Raw genomic sequence first — 23,390 nt, 5'->3', positions numbered from 1 at the left:
TCATAATCCAGTGTTGACACGGGAAAATATCTTCCAATCGGGAATTGTTATTTTATTCAAGAATTGAATTCGATCTGTTCTGGCAGCGCGTACTTCCCCCTTCCAGCTCAAACATTCGTCGGGTGGTCTCCTACACAAAATGTGTGTTCGAGCCGCTTACATTCTAATCCTCGCGTAAAGAAGTCATTTGCCGGCAATAAATCTGTTCTGATGGTTTGTAGTGAAAAGCTACGGATTTGCACCTCACGTTGCGATCACGTATATACGGCTCCTTTCATCGTCGCAAGTCCGGGAACCATTATTGACGCCTATTGAGCTCCGAAACTTTCTCACGGCGTCTTTTTTTCCACTATTTCGATTCGACGGTTCGTTCGACAGCCTCCGCTCCTTCGTATAATTATGTTGCTAAGAAGAGATGGGTAACGTGGGTATTTTTTTCCTTCGCATCACCCACCTTCTTCCTTCTTCGAATCGAGTTGATCGATTCCTCTCGTGGGTTTGATCGCTGTGCGAGGGTGACTACTTTGTGATAAGTGACCACGTATATTTTCAGCTAAGGAGGTTGCCTGATGTCTTCTTTCATGGTGGTGCTGCGATTTGCCGCCGTGTCGTGACGAAGATGAGTACGAGAGGGGGAGAAGTGCGACATTTAAATAATACACTGGAAGGTCAGAGGCTTGCCCGGGTCCGGCTGTGGATGTCTCTATAAGTAGCGATTTTCGTCAACCAGTTTGGCGTTTTTTATTTCAACTTTTTTTTTCGCCGGCAGGTCCCACATCTTGACTACTCACGGATGCCTTTTCGGGGTTAGGAACTATTAATAATTAATCTATTAGGCTTAGCGAGTATGATGTCATTCATCATGTTTAAGCGGCCACGCATATTGACACCTGAAACAAACAGGTTTGATTGTGGACTTTGTAGCGCTTCGTTGAGGCGCATAATTGTCACCGAATTTGAACATCTCTCTGAAATCAGAGGATCGCTATTTACGGTTCGTAACCTCTGTCTATTTTTATGAATCCCCAGGGATAGTTCCATTGAACTTTCGCGTAATGCGACAAAATATCACCACTACTTCCGATCGATTTGACTTCATTTGACCCCCATTTGTCTATCGATCACTTTCCCTTCCCCCTCGAAACAGCAGTCTAGTCAGAGTGGGTGCAACTTCAGCATCAGCAGCAGCAGCAACAGCATCACCATAGACTGTGAGTCACTTCGGGGGAAAAATCCTCTCGAAAATAGACTGCTGACCCCTCACGAACTGTTGCTACCTCCCCCCCCCCCCCCAACCGGCTTCCGAACAAATGGGATAGACATATTTCCATACTTGTATGGATAATTTTAGAACAATTTCACAGTGATCCCGACGCCAAAAGTCAGCAGCAGGAAGAAAAGATAAAACTGCGCTGGCTGAAAGTGTGCGAGGGTGGCAATGGAAGACGCAGTCGAATGTGCATCCGTCGGCTGGAAGAAGTATGTCTCTCTGGTAGGAGCGAGATGAAAACGGCTGTTTGTTTCGAATGACGGCGGAAGATTGTTCCCCTCGGCGAGAGGGAGCGATGGGTTTTGTCCTCTTAATTAATTTTTGTTACTAAATTGGTATAACTACGAGTTGACAGTGAGGTTTTTTTCCTTCAGTCTTCGGATGTTTTGTTGGCTCTTCCAGTTTTCGCTGAAACGGGGAAGAGGAAATATGTGTGTGTCTTAAATTAGATTCTGATTATTTTTAGATGTTTACCAAATTTTCCAACAGCATGTACGAAAGACGGTGTGCTGTCGTAGGACCTAGATGCAGCTGGTTAGACTGGAAGAATGAACCGTTGAAGTTTCTTTACAGAGATCCATACGGCAATTTTTTTTATCGGAAGACTAACTTTTTTATTTTCTGAAATTTACGAGAAATGTTTTTTTTTAATGTTTATTTGTCGATTCAGTTACTTATCACCTACCCATAAAAGAAACCAAATTTCAGTTTAAGAAAAAAGCTTATTTGTTATGCGACCAAGGCTGAGATTTTGCTAACGACCGAACTAGGAACAAGGATTAGTGAAGAGCAAGTGAGAAATGGGTTTGATATTGTAGATAAAAGTGCAATCATATCTGAAGAGGTCACGGATAGTTAAAACGCCTGAACACAATAAGCAATACGACGGTAGTTCTAGAAGTGGCCAATCTAGCTTTTGGGGGAAAAAAACAGCAATCAAAAGTGGAAAGTGACAATAGAGTTAGAATTTCTAGGACTTCATTAAAATTCTTAAATTTTATGTTCATCAAACCAAATGCAAAATTTACCCATTTTTTTCTATTCATTTCCAATAAGCGTTATTGAAATAATCTAATCTATTCAAAATTTCAACTCTGTTGATGCTAGTATTGGCTGTCAAAAAAGTCCTGCGGTATTTCCGCGAGGTGTCGTTGTAAGCGCGTAGTTCTAGTTGTATTCATTGTATCGAGTCATACTATAGCTTGTTGGAAAGGTATTTTTGCGCGCTATACTATAGTCCTTGACCGTGTTTTGTTTGATTAAGTCGTTCGTGAGTTATAGTGTCGCAAATAGGGAGCAAAATAAAGAGAAAATCCGACATATTTTACAGTACTACTATGACAAAGGCAAAAATGGATCTCAAGCTGCCAATAAAATTTGTGCAGTTTATGGACCCGATACAGTTTCCATTTCCACCGCACAACGATGCTTTCAACGTTTTCGTTCTGGTGTAGAGGTCGTCGAAGATGCGCCACGCTCCGGAAGGCCTGTCGTCGAAAATTGCGACAAAATCGCTGAATAAGCCGAGAAAGACCGGCATAGTAGCAGCCGTAGCATCGGCCAAGAGCTGGGGATAAGTCATCAAACCGTTATTAACCATTTGAAGAAGCTTGGATTCACAAAGAAGCTCGATGTATGGGTGCCACACACGTTGACGCAAAAAACATCTTTGACCGTATCGACGCATGTGAATCGCTGCTGAATCGCAACAAAATCGACCCGTTTCTGAAGCGGATGGTGACTGGCGATGAAAAGTGGGTCACTTATGACAACGTGAAGCGCAAACGGTCGTGGTCGAAGCCCGCTGAAGCGGCTCAGACAGTGGCTAAGCCCTCATTAACGGCCAGGAAGGTTCTGCTGTGTGTTTGGTGGGATTGTCAAGGAATAATCTATTATGAGCTGCTTCCCTATGGTCAAACGCTCAATTCGGACCTGTACTGCCAACAACTGGACCGCTTGAAGGTAGCACTCATGAAGAAGAGGCCATCTTTGATAAACAGAGGCCGCATTGTCTTCCATCAGGACAACGCCAGGCCCCACACTTCTTTGGTGACGCGCCAGAAGCTCCGGGAGCTCGGATGGGAGGTTCTTTTGCATCCGCCGTATAGTCCGGACCTTGCACCAAGTGACTACCACCTGTTTTTGTCCATGGCGAACGAGCTAGGTAGTCAGAAGTTAGCCACAAAAGAGGCATGTGAAAATTGGCTATCCGAATTTTTTGCCAATAAGGAAGCGAGCTTCTATAACATGGGTATTATGAAGTTGGCATCTCGTTGGGAACAAGTCATCGAACAAAACGGCGCATATTTGACTTAAAACAGATGATTGTAACTAATTTTATGAACAAATGATAATTCAAAAAAAATACCGCAGGACTTTTTTGACAGCCTAATATTTCCTATACTGTCCATGTTTGCATAGGAGACGTAATCATCAACACCATTAGACCCATTCCATGAGGTTATTCCCCAGAGAACCAAATTTCAAATCTAGTTTTAGGAGAAAATCGAAAACGTTATTTAAGCAAACAATAGTTATATCATAATTTTTTTAACGAATTAAATTTTTATGCACCAACTTTTTTTGCGTTTTCATGAATAAAGCACACAAAACTGAACGATGTTATAGTAAAATTAAGAAAATTTCCAACAAGTTGGAAAGTGTTTTATAGTTAGATTGGCTTGTTATCAGTCAAACACTTTTGTGACGTGGCAACACCTGAATTTTTGCTGTTTCGGACTGTTGAACATTAATGATTATGAATTAATTACAGTTCCGTTTCAAAACATACAAATGATCTTTCTCCTATGTTTTATCATCAATATATGAACGTAGATTCTATAATATAAGATTTTTCATGATCTACTGTGTTCTACCAGTCGAGCACTTTGATTTGATACCCATATCGATGGGGCTTTAAAATTTCATAAATAACTGTGTTCTACTAGTCAAGCTAATCAAGCACATATTGATTATCCAATATGGAATTATTATACAAATTAGTCAAAATTTCCGGTCTAAGAATAAGAAAAATCAAACATAAAATACTCCGGATAATCGAGTCCGACCTGTACTTCTCTACAAGTGAAACTAACTCAAACAAATACGTTCCAATTAATTTAGATAATTTATTCCATGAACATTTCGTTGAAGAACTACAGTATTATGTTATTGTTGTATCCTCTGTAATATCGAAGAGACATCTGTGGAAAAAAACATAAGTTTCAAGTAAACATTCTCAATCCTTTTCTTGCATTCTCGTGAACACAATTGAGGGGCTTAGAATGAAAGGGGTGTAAGTGATTTGATCGATTTCTCTACATCGACTCTCTCTTTTGGTCATAACTTAGCTGCAAATACATTCCCAGCTAGAGATGGGCAAAACGGTTCATTTCAGTGAGCGGCTCAGAGCCGTGCGCTCAATGAAAAGAGCCGGCTCATTTGAACGGCTCGACGGCTCTTTTCAAGAACTGGTTTATTTGGATATGTAAAGAATGGAAGACGTAAAAAATAAGGTTTAGAACAATAACCAGTGCAGAGAAAAGTAAAATATTACTTTACTTAAGGTTTTCTCTGATATATTCCCATCACAATGATCTTCTTTATTTTATTTTATTTATAAACATTATATTTTCAATGTTATCTGATGAAAGTCTACTACATCTTTCCCTGCAAACTTGTCTTGCTTTTGAAAAAAATCGCTCACATGGTACTGAAGTCGCCGGAATACATAATATTAAAAAAAAAAAAAAGATAGAGCCGCGGAGAGATAGATTTCTTTTCATTCCACCAAAACGAAGGGTCGCTTAGTCTCAGCAAATGTGGTTCCGCTAAATGTTTATCTACAATAGATGTTGCAGCAGCTTTTGGATCATGTGAGGATCGAAGATTGCCAACCAGTGCATCAAACTCCTCCCATACAGATGGTAGTTTCGTAGGTGTGTTTTCTATGGATGTCATTTTTAGCATCCTTATCAACGACTGGTGAGCATAGTTGTACTTTCTGTTATCTCCAAACCTTGCTGCTTGAAGCAAGGATCTAGCAGTATTTGTTAGGCTATTAATTCGTCTGACTCAAGATTTGTAGATCGCTTCACTAGCTCCGAAATCAATTCATACAGAGCTTTTTCATAATCACTAGAACTGCTTTCACTTGATCCATATAATGTTCATCATGTCCCCGTTTTATATCCTTAACGTTTTTAAAATATTTCGAATGGAGTGCCCATATGCGGGTTGGATTTATCAGAAATAATTGTAATTTACTAGTCAAGCCCATTCATCTGATACCCATATTATGGGGTTTTCAGAAGAAATGTAGTCTGCCATTTCGTAACGGTCGCTATTTTTGATTTACATTTTTCATGAATAACTGTGTTCTACTAGTCAAGTCCTTTCATTTGATACCAATATTGATAAGGTTTTGGCAAAATATATAGTCTGTCATTTTATAACGGCCGCCATCTTGGATTTCCATTTTACATAAATAACTGTGTGTGTCAAGTCCTTTCATTAGATACCCATATTGAGGGGGTTTTGAAAAAAATATGTATTTCGCTATTTTGGGGTGGCAGCCATTTTGGATTTACATTTTTTATAAATAACTGTGATTTGCTAGGCAAGCCCTTTCATTTGATACCCATATTGATGGGGTTTTGACGAAATTAATTGTCTGCGATTTTGTTACGTCCGCCATCTTGGTTTTCCATTTTACATAAATAACTGTATCCTACTAGTCAAGTCCTTTCATTAGATACCCAGAGAAAATATGTAATCCGCCAAAATTTACAAACATACAAACAGTTAAATGAAACCGCTTAAAAAGCAGCATGGGAAACATATATGTCTTCCGCACTGCAGCAACCACGGTTCGTCAGAACGAGCGTACGATTCACGGTTCTTTATCAATAAGCCGGCTCTTAAAAGAAACACGGTTCTTTTATGAACCGCAGTTCTTTTTTGAACCGTGGTTCTCAAATGGTCGGCTCCTAAATGAACCGCGGTTCAAAAAGAGCCACGACTCATAAAAGAACCGTGGGTCTTTTTTGAACTGTGGTTCATTCAAGAGCCGTACATATAAGAGCCGTTCATTTGAAAGCCGCGGCTCATTTTTATAGAACCGTGGATCGTACGCTCTTTCTGACGTACCGGCTCAAATGAGCGGCTCGTGAGCGCTCGCCCATCTCTATTCCCAGCTGTATTTGAAAATGTAGAAGATAGGTCAGAACCTCATGTATCGGATTGTATAGCAAACTTAAATTGGAACGTTTTTGCAGTTGAGTTATTAACTAAATAAAAAGTTGATGAAGAGAAATCGATCAACATCGACTGGAGCGCTTTAATGAGTGACAGAACCGTGGACGAATCACTTTCGACTTTTTACGATAAAGGTAATATTATATTATCAGGCACGTAGCGTAACCGGCACGGCACGTTTCATGCAAGACAAATATTATTGCGTGTGTTTCAAATGTACATGCATATATATAGCGGAACGGCTCCGGGCATACACAGCACGCTTCAGACAAATGCATGAAGGAATTCTCGAAAAGAATATTTTGCCGGTGCCGGGCACGAACTACATGGGCGAGTAGCACCATACATACAAACCCAACGTCGAAGTTCGTGGTGTGGGTGCGTTCGTCGCTCTTCGGTACGACATCGGTTCAATCACCAGTAGCATTTCTCCGCTCCGTCTGCGCTGCCGGTCCGTACAGAGAAGTTGCTATGCCTGATGATATGAATACATCATGTATTTGTCTGCCGCTGTCGGTACGTGCCGTTTACGCTACGTGCCTGATAATATAAAACGGCCTTAAGTTGTATCAAGTTTTCATTCAACATGTTCCTCGAAAAAGACGCGCATTTACCTCGGTTATTGGCAAACCATGGTGGACTCCTGAGCTGCGGCACCTACGCAATAAACTTAGGAAAGTACGTAAAAGGTACTTCCGGACGAGAATTGAGAGAGAACGCAACAAACTTCGCGAAGTGGAATCAAATTACAGAGCACTTTTTCTGTCCACCTACGAAAATTATATATCTAGGATTCAGTCGAATGTAAAAAGTGATCCTTCGCTCTTCTGGGACTTTGTGAAAAAACGAAGATCATTCACTCGTATTCCATACCATGTTAAATATGGAGAATCTCATGCAAGCTCAAATGCAGAAGCAGCGGAACTTTTTGCTGCATTCTTTGAGAGTGTGTTCAGCAAAGTGTCGCCCGTTAGTCATCGCAATTGCTTTGCTAACATTCCATCATATGACATCGCATTCCCGGTTTTGCAATTCACCATTGAAGATGTGAGGAAATGTTTTGAAGAACTTGACACCAAGAAAATATCGAGTACCGATGGAATACCTCCCTTGCTTCTTAAAAACTGCTCTTCCACCTTGGCGACGCCCATCGCATTTATACTCAACCGTTCACTGCGCGACCGAACGTTTCCGGCTGCATGGAAACGCGCCTCTATTGTTCCGATCCATAAATCCGGAAACTGCATTTATGTCAGCAACTACCGTGGCATATCAATACTGAGCTGTCTGAGCAAGGTCTTCGAAAAGCTAGTGCACAAGGCTTTGTACAACGTGTCAGCTCCAATCATCTCTGATACCCAGCATGGCTTCATGAAACTTCGGTCTACTACAACTAATCTGATGTGTTACGTCACCGCTGTATCCCGTGAAATAGAACTCAGGCGGCAAGTAGACTCGGTGTACATCGATTTTGCGAAGGCTTTCGACACTGTTCCGCATATCCTTATAATCAGCAAGATGAAACACATGGGATTTCCCGATTGGTTTATGGAGTGGCTGTGGTCATACTTATCGGATCGTTCCGCTTATGTGGTGGTTAATTCTTCACAATCTAGACCATTCAATATTACATCTGGCGTACCCCAGGGTAGTGTTCTCGGCCCGCTGATATTCAATCTCTTCATAAATGATTTGTCTTCACTGCTCTCTTCGTCTAAGCTATCTTTTGCCGACGATCTCAAATTCAATCGGAGTATTACCTCGCCTCTGGATCATGCCGCCCTGCAAGACGACATAAACACTGTGCTGACATGGTGTGGCGATAACGGTATGCGGGTAAACAATAAGAAATGCAAGATTATCACCTTCAGTCGACGTTATAACCCTGCCTACCACGAGTATTCCATGGAAGGAAAATCGCTTGATCGAGTCAAATCCATCTGCGATCTAGGAGTGACCATCGACGCTAAACTCAGGTTCAACGAACACATAGGAATCACGGCCGCCAAAGCTTTCTCTGTTCTTGGATTTATCCGTCGACACGCTTCCGATTTCACCGATGTTCACGCATTGAAGGCGATATACTATTCTCTGGTGCGCAGTATCCTGGAGTATGCTGCTCCTGTCTGGTGCCCGTATCACACATCGCAGATAATCACCATTGAACGCATACAGAGGAAGTTCATACGGTTTGCACTACGTCATCTTCCATGGAATGACCCTGTTAACCTTCCTCCATACTCCGACCGTTGCCAGCTGATCGACCTGGGTACCCTATCCACGGTTTACATGCAGCGCGTATTCGTCTTTGACATTCTACGAGGCTACATTGACTGCTCTGAACTTCTGGAACAATTTCCATTCTACGTTCCACCGCGTCGTTTCCGGAGCTCCTCGTTTTTGGCACTTCCCCGTCACAGGACCAATTATGGTTACAACAATCCGTTCGACTCGTGTCTTCGTGCTTTCAATAACGTGAGTGATGAGTTCGATATGAATTTGCCCAAAAGCTCGTTTCAAAGAAGGATTAGGAATATTTTATAATTTAAGTTAAGTAATAATTTCAGTCTGTGCGGCTAGGGCGAAGACGGTATTTAAAAAAAAAAAAAAAGACGGGTGGGTAATGTCGGGGACATAACCGGAGTGGCGTAGGACTATACAAAGGGGACAGCTTTTGCTAAATATATATTTTAAATATATTGTTTTATTTTCTTCTCCTACGTGAATACCTACCTATCTACCTGAAAAATGGATTAGTTTACTGTTTACTCTTTATGAACATGTTGGGGGTTCTAAAAAGAACCTTTTGTGTTGTGTTTTTGCTTTTTTTTTACAAACTTTCTCAATTTTTTCTCACTATCTCATAGTTGATTCTTGATTTTTTTTCTGAAGGCTTTGTACTTATTAAATGTTCAATGCCGGGCATCTTTTGGCGTATGCACATATCGTACAATCAAAATGATGGCTGTGATAGGGAATGCATAGGTGGTCATCAGCTCATTCACTATCATATATTTCACTATTGAGCACATTACCGTACCTTAAACTGTGGTTTCGGAGACGAATGAATTGTAAGATTTGTATCTCCGCAAACAAAGTAAATAGAAATGAAAAAGAACTGAGGTTTTGGAGAGGAACTCTACGATCTGTCGAGAATTAAACGAGCTATAAGCGTTCTGAAAAACGAACAGTAAATTAACACAGGATTAAAGTCCTTCAAAAGCAGCAGGAAATTTTCAACATCAGTTATCAACCAAAGAAAGCAGTTCTTGGTACCGAGAAAATTTGTTAATGCCATCCTGCATACAATGTGTTGTAATTGTAAGCCGCTTTTAATTCGGAAACCATGCATGGGTTTGTGAAAACTGAATGATCAATTGAAAAGACCCCAAACCAATAAGTTCAAGAACAAGCATAAACAAAATAATTCAGTTTATATTATATGTCATATTATGTCACTTTAGAATGCATTGGTATTGTGAAAAAGTTTTAATAACTCTTCTTTGGAAGGTTTAATGGCCCTGAAAAGCGCCGTGTTTTAAGGTGGCTGGTTTTGCCACCAAAACAGTCAATATAAACAAACTTTTTCCTTCTTCTACCTGCTGCCGTTTTGCGATTGCGTTTGCCACTCGCTGAAACTAGTTGTTGCCCCTGAACCGAATGTGCTCTGTTCTGTAGGCGGGTTTTCTTATTGTCGTGAGCAGCTTTGCCAGCTAACTCGATCACTTCGGCGGCCGAAACTATATAACGCCGGCTAGGTGGACTGGTGCACTGGTACTAACGCGCTCGGCCTAGCTACTCTTGCGGGGAACTCCAGATCAACACGGTTCGAGCGGGATTTTGCCTTTCCCTTCACTTTTCCTCCTTTACCATGTCCAGACATGGCTGCTTGGGTTGGTTTGTTGATGTGTTGTGATGCGAACCGATGTGGTGTACGGTTTGAATGAGAATGATCGTTACGGAAGGAAGGAAGGAAGGTCTTGTATTATAGAGACTTTAAACTTTTGCAGTTCATTCGTCTCTAGCCTTGAGAAAGGCACTTTGAAAACTCTACTCTACTCTACTCCAGCACTACCACCTCCGCCCTCTTGCCTTGAGAAAGGCACTCGATCCCTCGCCGTCCAGCTCGTTCAGCAACGATGTTGTCCAGTCGGTGTCCACACAAAGAATGATCGTTACGGCAGCGGAGCGGGGATTTTTAAGCTGACTGGCTGGCTCGAGAATTACGTATGTGTGAGACTGCGACCAATGTTTCGTTCGTTTTTTTCTTTTTCCTTTCCAATCGTGCTTCATTCTATTTCGATGATGCTCTGGTTGCCCGTTTTGGTCGGTACGATTTGAGGAGCACAAAATGGACCAATCAAAAATGGGCACATAGTGCATTTTGACAATGCTTGATATTTCACAATTATTTAATTATATATTTATTTATATCAAGAAAAATGAAATGTTATTCGTTATGATAGATGCGTAGATATATTTTCTATCAATTGATGCAAAAACCATTGCGATCTATTGAGAAATGCTCGAGTTATAAGCGTTCCAAATCTTGCATTTTTTCCTACTTGTTCAATGCCTAGATTTCCATTTCACCCCCTATATCTTCCGGTTAGACGTAGTCCTACGTCAAAAAAAAGTCACTTACACCCCTTGCATTCTGAGCCCCTCAATTATGAAATCGTTATTTCCGAGGTAAGTCAAGCAGATCAAACAACAACAAAAACTGAGGAACAAAATCTTTTTCCTTTCCTTCTCAAAGACAACCCAAACATCTCAGCTGGCGCTGGAACATATTTGTCAGAATTCCGATCAAAACGATCAAAACAAACCTTGAAACGACGCCTGCTTTAATCTTCTTCATGCTTCCAGGAAGATGTTTGAAGAGGTGGCACCGATTCCCACATAAACAACATCACAGGGAATAAGTCTTCTGTTTCTAGCTAAATTGGATTTTTTCTATCTGTTTTGCTACTTTGATCAGTATTTATCAAACATTCGAACTGGCTGTCAAAATATCTCAATATGCTTCTTCCCGGTAAAATACATTCTTGCAACACTTTTCTTCTTCGATTCCGCAGGCGCCTAGCATACAGGAGGGGCGTTTGTTTAGAGTGGAAAAATATCATTGTTTCCGCCCGGGATCGAACCGGGGGCCTTCCGCGTGTTAGGCGGATGTGATAACCACTACACCACGGAAACAAGCCTGGCAGAGTAAGATTTTTCCACTTCATCATTTCATATTGTTCGGTAGTTTTGCTCAAAAAATTAATTTAAATAAATTGTAATTCTCATGTTTTACATTCTTTGAACAGAGTAACTATTTTTAAAACAAACACATTCGATCAGGAGATTTCGAAACGCAAACATCCCAAAAACTAGAGCAATCTTCCCCACAAATTTCCCCCCTAAATTGGTTTAATTAAATTATCGGCCCCCAAAATTGATCCGTTTCCCGCCCTATTAGCTGCGGATCGAAATCAAGACCGGTGTGTGACTTGGGGAGAGCGGATCACACGGAGTCACGCGGAAACAAGACAGCGCAAATCTCAGAATTCCGAAATCGAAGTCCGCGCGTGGAGGGAGCTCCGGGTCCGATGGAGAAGGAGATGGAGCAAACAGCGAGAAAATAATAATAATAACAGCAACAACAGAAGCATCAGCATCAGCATCATCATCATCCGCGCTGTCGTCCTCGTCGTTTTGGGTCGTCCAACATCGGGGCGATAAATAATACGATGGGACCAGCCGCAGACAAGAGTCTTGGGGGCGACGAGGAAGAACTCACGTTCACACCGATATTGATTCGGAGGCAAACTCGGGACTTTGGGGCACTTTTCTGCGCCTCGCCGCTTTGAATAATCTAAAATCACAGAAAGACAATAAAAAGAGATTTAACGCGAGAAAACAGAACAAGTTGTGTTCGAAGGTGGAGCAGAGGGTTCCGTTGCGGGGGTGGGGGCAGAAGAAGGGTAAGTGAGAACGAGACCAACAAAATATTGCGGATGATCCAAAACTCCAAAAGTGTCGACGGAGTGCGCCTGAATGTGTACACAACGGTTGGGGGAAGAAGGAGGCAGTCGGAAAAACAAGAATCGAGAACACGAAGAAAAGAAAAACTTAAATACGACAAAAAAATAAGCGTTGAGAGAAAGAGTCATTCCGGGAGACGAAGAGACGGAATGGGCGAGACGCGGAAAAATATAAACAGTGTAAAACAGGGCTTTTCTCCCATCCAACGCTACCAAATCGACCTGCTCCACGGTCCCACCCTACCCACGAGCCAGTCACCCAGTCCGCCCCCTCCACATACCACCCCTTTCCCCTTTCCTACGGGAGAGTCCCTAAAAGGCAAAGAGACGAACAAACGACGAAGACGACAACGACTTCGTCCAAAGGAGCCACTTTATACAGATTTTCTTATATTTTGATTATTTTAATCCATATTCATCTCTGCATTCTCGGCTTTTCTTGGTCTTGTTACCGTGTCGGCCTGGTTGGATCGGTCGGTCTTGTTCATTCTCACGGTTACCAACACGCCCTTACGAAAGACGTCAAAACGAGGGCTACCAACACAACCAACTATCGTTACACACATAGCGTAGTAAAGCAACCAACCAAGCCTGCCAACAAAACCAAAAACAATCGATCGTAGCTTTGCGAACTCATGCGTTAGATTGGTCGGGTCGGGCCGGAACAGGACAGGAGACACGGGGAGCACACGGCACCCCAAACTGAACCGAACCGTCAACAGAGAGGAGAGCGCGCGCGGATGAGACACAAACAGTTAGTACAGTAACCGTGAAGAATAAACACGGCAATAGATGCCCTCCTGCCGGTTCCCCTAGCAGGGCGGCACGGACTTTTGGTTTGACGACGAACATTTTTTTTAAAATCTTTCTTAGAGTGGAACATAATCTCACACAGTGCACAAAAATATCGCGTTTAATGTATATAAACAAGTTGTTCGCGATTTCATAACAGGTTCGTTCGTTCGTTGTCCGTGTTATGATAACTATTCGTGATGAAAGATGGTAAAACAACAAACGGAAACAATATCGCTCTCTGAACAGAAAGAGCTTGTAGGCATAATAGCGGAATATTATCTGAGTCTTGGAATCAAAACCACGGAAAATCTATTGGACGACTACGACTCATAAATTGTTCATTTACTCAAACAGGAAAAAAGGTAATTAACAAACAAACAAAAAAAAAATTAGTGGGTTATATCTATGATATAACCGCAAGGTTCACGTGGAACTACCTTAGCTTAGCAATCATTCGTTTGTATTGATTAAATTCTTGATTGAATGAAACAGTTTCCAAATTCAATTGAGTTCAATATATTTGCTCTGTGAGTGAAAAAAATGAACAAATGCCGTGTAAAGTCAATTCATTTATTGTGATTGATTGTTCTTCGTTACAAGCAAATTTAATGACGGACCTTTTACGTTTGGTATGATGACTAGAACAAAATATATGTACGGAAGAATTATCAAACGTTTGATGAACCAGCCTAAGGCTGAAAAACTTTCCAATAAAGACAAAAAAAAATTATCAAACGATTATTTTATTTTACATTTCCCTCTGAAGTTTACATCCCAAAAGTGTACATACTTCTCGAATCTCGAATTTGCTTGAAACTGGAAAGTTCATTCGCTTCTAGTGGCTGCACGATTTTCCCAGGTTCCTAAGTTTAGAAGATCATGTTAGGACAGACATATTCCACTCTGCACAAAGGCAAGCGAGGACAAAAGTACTCGCAGTTTGCATTTATTTGCAGAGCCGATTTCCCCAGAAACCTCGGTTTTGAAGTCTGTGTTAGGGAAACACATTTCAATCGGAACAAAAATACCCCCGATTTGTATGAATTCGCAATGCCGATTTCCCCACGCTTCATGGATTTGAAGTCTGTGTTAGGGAAACACATTCCAGTCGGAACAAAAATACCCCCGACTTGCATGAATTTGAAATACCGATTTCTCCAGGCACCTTGGTTTAGAAATCTCTATTAGGGAACACATTTCGGTGGGAACAAAAGCTCCCCCTACTTTCGTGTGTTCTTTTTCTTCTTTTTGGCTTTAAGAGGGTTTAAACTTTTCAGTTCACTCGCCTCTAGGCTCTTTCGTGTGCTTGCAATGCCGATTTCGCTGCTTGGTTTTAAAGTCTGTGTTAGGGAACATTTTTCGATGAGAACAAAAGTCCCCCTACTTTCATGTATTTACAATGCCGATTTCCCCAAGGCTGCTTGGTTTGGATGGCTGTGTTAGGGAAACCGTAAATCGGGCCAATCAAAACGATGCAGTTAGGGCGTTTAGATAACGCCTAATATTTTACAGTTATTCAATTGTTTATCTAATGAAAAACAACATTTTGTTAGTTGCGATAGATGCGTAGAAATATTCCCTATCAAGTGATGCAAACATCTCTCCTATCCAGTACGAAATGTTCGAGCTATAAGCATTCGAAATCTTTCATTTTTTCCTGCATGTTCTGTGTTTAGGTTTTCATTTTACCCTCCATATATTCCGGTTAGACGTAGTCCCACGTCAAAAACATGGATTGCATAACAACAATTAATCTACATGATAAACCTTTTAATGATTTCGTACGGAGATTAAATGTTACGTAAAGCTTTTTTGTGACTCTTTCAGGAATTATATTTTATTCTTCGGTGTGGTGGCAAGCGCAACCCTGGAGGAAAGATCAGCAACAATATTTTTAATCTCAAACAAAAAAAGGCTCATGAGAAATCAGAGGAAGCTCATCAATCATAAAATTTTGAACCAAGTTCTTTGGAGACTATTGTCGTAATTTTATACTTATACTAGTATAAAATGAATATTATTATCAATCTAAAGTAAGTCTTACGGAAGTAATAGAATTCCTTCTAGAATTTCTTTGAGTTATTTAAGTCGTAGGTGAACAATGAATTGTTGGTGATTTGAATGATCATTTTGAAGCCATCTCAAGCCAATAAGCCATCTCTAAGACAAACATCATAAACATAATTGGATTAAGCGATATTGATGGAACTTTTGTTCCGAGAATCTAAAGAATTCTCATTAATGGAAAATGAAGATGATTAGGTGTTAGTAATTATTGTAAGAGTAATATGTTATCAAGTTCAATAATAAATGTATCATGCCATGCATTTTTGCTCCCCTCTTGAATAACACAAGTAGGGAATAAGAATGTTTCAGTATTTTTACCTATTGTAATCAGGGAGATGAATAACGTACACAATGTTCATATAATTCCTGACGATAATATGTAAAAACATTGCTGAAATTGACTTTTTCTTCTCCTTCTTCTTTTTTTGGCTTTAAGAGGGCTCAAATTTGACTTTTTCCCTATTTTAAGTTATATAAAGTAAAAAGAATCCGTTCTCAATACATTTCAAAAATGAATCCATTATTATATGCAACCGCACATAAAATTTAATTCCATGTGCAAGATTAGCCTAATGTATATGCGCGGCTATATTGCAAAAATATATGTGTCGTACAAATAAATTTGATATGAAAATTTTTCTCGGTGTAGAAAGTCTTTAAACATAAACGAATTACATAGAGGACCACCGTCCGATACCAGAACATCTGGTAAACCAAAACGAGCAAAAAATGATACCAGTGTACTGAGGACTCTTCCTCCATGAGTACCTTTCTTCATACATTCTACTTCTATCCATTTGGAAAAACTATCGAATAGTAGTAGGAATGTGTGATGCATAAAATGGAAAAAATCAATATGAATCCTGCTAAATGGTCTAGTAGAAGGCGTCCATTCAGACAACACAAACATCACAACTTGATATAGAATTTTCTATATCCGAATTAATCCCGAACCAATACACTGTTCGTCTAGCCATTTGTTTCATTTTTATCATTCCTATATGGCTGCCATGTAAAAGTTTTAAAATTCTGCTTTGCATTAGCGGCAGTATTATAACTCTGTCCTGATACTACAACCACTCGTTCACCATTTCCAATTCATGTTGATTTGCGAAAATGTTAACAAAGCGTTTGTCAATTCTTTTAGGCCAACCATTTGTCATGAAGGATATGATATCCTGCAGAAATTTATCATTCTCTGTCATTTCGGCTATTTCGACGAAATCTATCGGGAAATCTTTAGACAAATTTTTGCTTCTAATGTGTTCTCTCTCAATTCCCTTTGAAACCGGTTCTTTAAGTGGAAATTGCGAGCAGAAATCCGCGTTCCCCATTTTACTTGATTCACTATATCGTATTTCGATGTCATATATTGATAATTCCATATTGTATCGTTGTAAACGTGTCACCACTATCGGGTCTTTACCCGCTCTACCAAAAATTCCTACCAAAGGTTTCTGATCTGTATAAACTGTAAACTTTTGACCGCATAAATATTTGTGGAATTTTTGACGTAGGACTACGTCTTTCATTTCTATACCGGGGTGTAAAATCAAAGTTCCGAAAACGAAAGCGTTACGCCGGAGACCGAGATTTTGAGTGTTAATAGCTCCTAAACAACTGAACGAAATGGTATGATAAACACTTCATTCGAAAGATAAAATGTCTACGCGTTCTATACTTGTTACTTTCCGATCCAAAAACTTGTTTCAATAGTCTTAAATTTGCTTTCAAAACAGGCTATTGAAATCACCAATCGGTATATAAGCGAGCGCCGCTCGGAAATCCACTCAGTTCTAATTGAACAGCGATTGGAGCATGTTGTCGCTGTTGTGGTGAAGCTCTTCATTTATCATGAAAGCGCGGATGAACGGTGTCACCAAGAGATTGTTTGTGCACCTGGCCAGAAGGGAATCCATCAGGAGGAGAGTGATGCCACAAACGGTTCCCCGGGAAGATCTCGAAGCAGCCGCTACACACACACACACACATACACGCGCGGAATTCTTTCCGTTTGGATGCCGTTCAGCATCGAGAAAGATCCGGAAAATAATCTGCCAGTTCCTCTGGGAATTTAAAAATACATTCATGTGAAAGAGTTTATTTCGATGTTTTCTATCCATATAACACTGTGACCAAATATTTTTCAATCAAGTGCCATTAAGAGATGGTTATCGAGTTAGCATTAACCACTGGTGGGCTTCCAGTATCGAGGAAAATGTGGAAATATCTAATCGTTACTGAAAATAATCTGCCAGTTCCTCTGGGAATTTAAAATTACATTCATGTGAAAGAGTTCCTTTTAATGTTTTCTATCCATGTAACACTGTGACCAAATACATTTGGTTTTGTGATTTTTCAATCAATCGCAATTAACAGGATAGCTTCTGAAGATTATTCTTCCCCATCAGTAGGATATTTCCGTATCCAATATTGGATGCATAAAACCTTGTACCTCCAACGTAACGCTCTCGTTTTCGAAGTTCTCCAAATATTCATTAATTCAGAATGAATTCAGATTCAACTTCAAACAAATGATCTCTAAATCAACGATAGTCGTACGTCACCCTTGCAGTTATACCATAGATATAACCCACTTCCTGTTTTTCATGGTCGACACTAAAACCAATGCTTCCAAATGAAGAATAGGATATTTTCTTTGAGCATCATTTAAGGAAAACGATGTAAAATAAATTCGTTTTTCCTTGCCGATCAAATGCGCAATAACACCACCTAGTCCATATCCAGATGCGTCTGATATCACAATAATTGGTTTATTGGGATCATAATATTCCAGAAAATTTTTTTTTTATCAAATTCAAAGCATCTCTACAAAGATTGTCCCAATCGAATTTAACATTCTTTTACAAAAGATTGTAAAAAAATACAACTTTGAGGACAACTTTGGTATAAACTTGTTTTAATAATTTATCAACCCCCAAAAATGATTTCAATTCGGTAACATTTGTTGGTTCTCTAACATTCTGGATCGTTAAAATTTTATCTTCACAAGGCAATAAACCGTTCCTCACCAATTATATGGCCCAAATATTTCAACTCTTTCACCAAAAAATTACATTTATCTGCATTTATCTTGACGTTCGACTCAGACAATCTTTCCAAAACCTATAACAACAAAACCTACAACAACAAGTTTCTGGAGCTGAATATTGTCCCACATGACTGGAGGCAAGTGAGAGTGATAGCCATACGAAAACCCAACAAGCCGGCTTGCGATCACAACTCGTATAGGCCGATTGCAATGTTATCCTGTATTCGTAAATTGTTAGAGAAAATGATTCTACTTCGTTTGGATAAGTGGGTTGAAGCGAACAATTTGCTGTCAAATACGCAGTTTGGCTTCCGCCGAGGTAAAGGGACGAATGATTGTCTCGCGCTGATATCTTATGAAATCCAAATCGCATTTGCTCGCAAAGAACAAATGGCTTCCATTTTTCTCGATATCAAAGGGGCATTTGATTCAGTTTCCATGGAAATTCTCTCAGAGAAGCTTCATAATCGTGGACTTTCACCAATTCTTAACAATTTCCTGTACAATTTCCTGTCAGAAAAACACATGATTTTCTCTCATGGCAGCTCGAAATCTTCTCGTTACAGTTTTATGGGCATACCACAAGGCTCCTGCCTAAGCCCCCTCTTGTACAGTTTTTACGTCAATGATATGGATGATTGTCTAACTAGAGACTGCACGCTGAGACAACTTGCAGACGATGGAGTTATTTCCATCACGGGTACTAATCCCGTCGTTCTGCAAAAGTCGTTGCAAGATACCCTGAACAATCTGTTCACGTGGGCCCTCAAGCTGGGTATCGAATTCTCTACGGAGAAAACTGAAATGGTCGTTTTTTTCTAGGAAGCACGAACCCGCCCAATTCCAGCTTCAACTATCCGGCAAAACGATCCAACACTCTATGTTTTTCAAATACCTGGGTGTATATTTTGATTCTAAGTGTACCTGGGGGAGACACATTGCGTATTTGAAACAGAAATGCCAGCAAAGAATCAATTTTCTCCAAACAATAACCGTAACATGGTGGGGTGCCCATCCAGGAGACCTCATTCAGTTATACAAAACAACGATATTATCAGTGTTGGAATATGGCAGTTTTTGCTTCCGATCAGCTGCCAGGATTCATATTCTCAAGCTGGAGAGAATACAATATCGTTGCCTGCGTATAGCCATGGGGTGTTTGCATTCGACACATACGATGAGTCTCGAAGTTTTGGCAGGAGTACCCCCGCTTACTCTTCGGTTCACAGAATTATCCTACAGATTTCTCATCCGTTGCAAGATCATGAATCCATTGGTGATTGATAACTTCGAAAATCTACTCCAACTGACTCCTCAGTCAAGTTTTATGTCTTTATACCATGAGTACCTTACCCACGACGTGCACCCTTCACCAGGCATCTCCAACCAAGTTTGCTTCCCATACTTCTGCAATTCCTCTGTCATTTTTTATCTGTCCATGCGACAAAAAATCCATGGAATCCCAGATCATCTACGCTCCGATTATATTCCGGAGATATTTTCGGCAGAATATGGGAAAGTTAGATCTGATAAAATGTTCTTTACTGACGGTTCATGCATAAACGGGTCCACTGGCTTCGGCATCTTCAATGAAAATTCCAGTGCCTCATTCAAACTCAAAGATCCTTGTTCCGTGTATGTCGCTGAACTGGGTGCGATATACTACGTTTTAGGGATCATTGAAACATTGCCCATCGACCATTATTTTATTTTTTCAGACAGTCTCAGCTCAATAGAGGCAATCCGCTCAATGAAGGTTGATAAACGCTCATCTTATTTCCTAACAAGAATAAGACAACTATTGAGTGTTTTGGTCGAAAAATTATTCAAGATTACCTTAGCATGGGTTCCCTCTCATTGTTCGATTCCGGGGAATGAGAAAGCGGACTCGCTAGCTAAGGTGGGCACTTTTTTTGAAAGGCAAATTGCTTATAATGAATTTTTCCACATTCCTCGTCAGGACACACTCGTTAGTTGGCAGCGCATGTGGAGTGAAGATGAGTTCGGTCGTTGGTTACACACGATTATCCCTAAGGTTTCGACGAGTGCTTGGTTTAAGGGATTGAATGTAGGTCGTGATTTCATTCGCGTGATATCTCGGCTCATGTCCAATCACTACAATCTAAACGCGCATCTCTATCGCATTGGACTCGCAGCAAACAATCTTTGTGATTGTGGCGATGGCTACCACGACATCGAGCATGTTGTCTGGTCGTGTATCCGATTCCATACTGCTCGCTCTCAGCTCTCTAGAGCACTGAGAGCACAAGGCAGACAATCGGAGATCCCCGTCCGGGATATCTTAGATAGCCGTGATCCTGATCTTCTGCTTCATCTATACCTGTTCCTCAGGAACGCCGATGTCAACGTTTAATGATGTTTCCTTCGTTGTGTCCCCGTTTCATATCCCTCCTATCCGATCGATAAACTTTTACTTAGTCGCGGCAATACATACACACACTCTTTACAGACACACGGGTCAAAGGTTGTGCAGTCCACTGATCATTCAACAAGAGCCAAAGGTTGTACCGCTCATGACAACTCTACATGAACTGATGATTACGCCGGTTAGTGACCATTCTATCCTGGATTCCTCGAGTCGAGAAAGACACACCACGCTAGATATAAGGTACAGACTAGGGGGGCGTTGCTGATTAAGGGTCAGCTGCATCCCAATAGGAAGTATCTCGTGTCGGGCACACGTATAGAGCATCGAAGACTGCAACCTACCAATTATGAGAACACTTGTAATACTAACCTCGAGCCAACCGCGAGTAATCGGTTACATATTACTAACATAGTTATAAGGCAAACATTGTCGAAATATTGAACTCCCGGCCCCGTCAGGTTGACGCCATATGAGCCTTGATAAAAATATATATTTTGGAAAAAAAAACTACTATTCCTAACAATTTTCATAAGCAGTTCCTGCGATTAACACGTCATCTAAATAGAAAAACACATTTTCAAGTCCTCCCAAAACTTGATCCAATACCTCTTGAAGAATGGATGCCGTAGACGATGCATCTTGAGGTAATCTATTAAAAATGTACAGCTCTTTTATTGTATTTATCACCATAAATTTTCTGGATTTTTCCGACAATGCTAATTGTGCATAAGCACCTTCTAAATCCAATGAACAAAATATCTTGCATCCCGCCAATTTAGCAAATAAATCGTGCGCAACAGGTAAAGGGTAAGTATTTGGGATTATCACCTTATTTATCGAAACTTTACAGTCAATCACCGAACGAATTTCGTCATTTTTTTTTATTATTATTATCACAGGTGATGCCCATTGGCTCGTTTTAATTGGAGTAATCACTTTCTCGTTCTCTAATTTTGTCAAATAATTTAAAAGTTTGTCCTTTAAACGATAATGAACGTCATAATTTTTTTTTTAAATCGGATTATTTTCTTTGAGTACTAAATCTGCTTCATATTCAACAATTGGATTGGAAATATCCTTGTCAAAAACATTTGGGAAATCCACTCGCAAGATGTTTCATTATTCATTTCACTTAAAGAATTTATAGATTAAGGATTGGATCGTACGCTCGTTCTGACGAACCGGCTCAAATTAGCGGCTCGTCAGCGCTCGCCCATCTCTAGTTTCGGGACATCAACGATATACAAATGAAACACAAATTTCTGCATTACTCGAGAATAAATAAAGCAAATGATACCAAATTTGGTATGTGGATGTTTTAGGGTGCAATAAATGTTTTAACGGTGGTTGAACACTCCACCCACCCCAAGGGGAAGCTGCCATACAAATGAAAGACAACTTTCTGCATTACTCGAAAACTAATCAAGCAAATGGAGCGAAGGCTTTAGGGGACACGAGATGTTTATATGGTGAATAGACACTCCTCCCCTCTCTCTGAGGGTGAGGGAGGATGCTGAATAGCTCGGGGACCAATCAAACAAATGGAATCAAACTTAGCATATAGAGGTTTTAGCGATCGATAAACGTTTCTATGATAGTTCTACACTCCTCCTCCTCTCTAAAGGGGGGCTCCCATACAAATGAAACACAAATTTCTGCATAACTCGAGAACTAATCGAGCAAATGGAGCCAAACTTGGGATTTGAGGGTTTTTGGGTACGAGAAATGTATGACACCACTTCCTTCTCTGGAAAGGAGAGGGGGTCCCATGAGAATAATACGCATTTTTCAACCAAACATGACAATTGAAAATTTTCGGAAAATTCTGAAGAAAAATGGGAAAATTCGAAAAATTCAATTCGCTTGCGTTCTACAACTACATATTGACAAGCGTTGTTAGTTCCTTTGATGTTTGCTATAACGAAATTGATCTTCGTTCGTAAGTGGAAATGGATTTTAATGTGATAAAACGCACTCCTATATCGTCTTCTATCTATATAAATAAAAACGGAACGCAGAATGTGTTGATAAGAGCAAATCTCGAGGAAGGAATTGTATGATTCAGGGCTGTCTTCATTCTATCATATTTTCTGTATCAAACATATAAATGTTATATGTTATAAATGTCCATGTAACGGAGAAACATGTTATTTGCAAGTAGATGAAAAATCTTGTACGAGAATTGTGTCTGAAAATAATCTGATATTATAATGCCGAGTTTTGATAGAAGTACTGAAGTTTTATAGTAAAAAAGTATGTTCAAGGGTATATTAGAAGATCAATCAACCAAGGTAACCAGTAAGCACTAAGCACTCTTAAATCAGCACTGTATCCACATATAGAATACTGAATAAACGCTTATTACACTCTATAGACCAATATAGGGTGGATATAGTGCTAAAAAGCGAAATATAGGGCTCTTTAAATGCTTCAGTTACAGCCTTAAATAAGCATTACTAAAGCTTACTTAGGCCTAACTGGAAACGTCACTTGTGATGGCAGCCTTTACTAAGCAGTTGTTTTTTGATTCGT

At 40.2% G+C, this 23,390-nt stretch overlaps 1 protein-coding gene across 1 annotated transcript in view; it reads right to left on the bottom strand.

Annotated features, from left to right (window-relative positions):
- The window catches only part of LOC129770993 (putative alpha-L-fucosidase), a 442,537-nt gene that overhangs the window by 26,316 nt on the left and 392,831 nt on the right, over positions 1–23,390 (bottom strand). The gene's annotated exons all lie outside the window — the stretch shown is intronic.

This window comes from Toxorhynchites rutilus, chromosome 2 (genome assembly GCF_029784135.1).
Source record: "Toxorhynchites rutilus septentrionalis strain SRP chromosome 2, ASM2978413v1, whole genome shotgun sequence".
Classification (NCBI taxonomy): domain Eukaryota; kingdom Metazoa; phylum Arthropoda; class Insecta; order Diptera; family Culicidae; genus Toxorhynchites; species Toxorhynchites rutilus.
Note: the sequence above shows the minus strand (reverse complement) of the source record. Positions and strands in the feature narration are given on the sequence as shown.